This window comes from Palaemon carinicauda, chromosome 16, assembly GCF_036898095.1.
Source record: "Palaemon carinicauda isolate YSFRI2023 chromosome 16, ASM3689809v2, whole genome shotgun sequence".
Classification (NCBI taxonomy): domain Eukaryota; kingdom Metazoa; phylum Arthropoda; class Malacostraca; order Decapoda; family Palaemonidae; genus Palaemon; species Palaemon carinicauda.
In genome coordinates, this window is record NC_090740.1 from 98,671,255 (window position 1) to 98,672,193 (window position 939).

Sequence of the window (939 nt, forward strand, 5' to 3'; positions counted from 1 at the left end):
GATCGGTTATCAATATGGCCCCATCAATATCAATATTGCATTTCATTATGCTCAGTTAAATTCAATTCCTCTCCAATCTATATTTTACAGCTCGTTATTATTATTATTATTATTACTTACTAAGCTACAACCCTAGTTGGAAAAGCAGTATGCTATAAGCCCAGGGGCTCCAACAGGGAAGATAGCTCAGTGCGGAAAGGAAAAAAGGAAAATAAAATATTCTAAGAAGAGTAACAACAAAAATATCTCCTATATAAACTATAAAAACTTTAACAAAACAAGAGGAAGAGAAATAAGATAGGAGAGTGTGCTCGAGTGTACCCTCAAGCAAGAGAACTCTAACCCAAGACAGTGAAAGGCCATGGTACAGAGGCTATGGCACTACCCAAGACTAGAGAACAGTGGTTTGATTTTGGAGTGTCCTTCTCCTAGAAGAGCTGCTTACCATAGCTAAAGAGTCTCTTCTACCCTTACCAAGAGGAAAGTGGCACTGAACAATTACAGTGCAGTAACCCCTTGGGTGATGAAGAATTGTTTGGTAATCTGTGTTGTCAGGTGTATGAGGATAGAGGAGAATATGTAAAGAATATGCCAGACTATTCAGTGTGTATGTAGGCAAAGGGAAAATGAACCGTAACCAGAGAGGAGGATCCAATGTAGTACTGTCTGGCCAGTCAAAAGACCCCATAACTCTCTAGCGGTAGTATCTCAACGGGTGGCTGGTGCCCTGGCCAACCTACTACCTACAGCTTATTCGCTCGAGCCCACCCAAGTAAGCACAATCCCTTCCATTACATCATCACAACGCACTCCACGAAGTGGCTCCGAAAACAATATATTAATCTGGATAAGATTTCTCTCACGTACCGTCCTCGTAAGTCAAGCTTTTTACAGTTGCCCTGCACGGGATCTCTCTCTCTCTCTCTCTCTCTCTCTCTC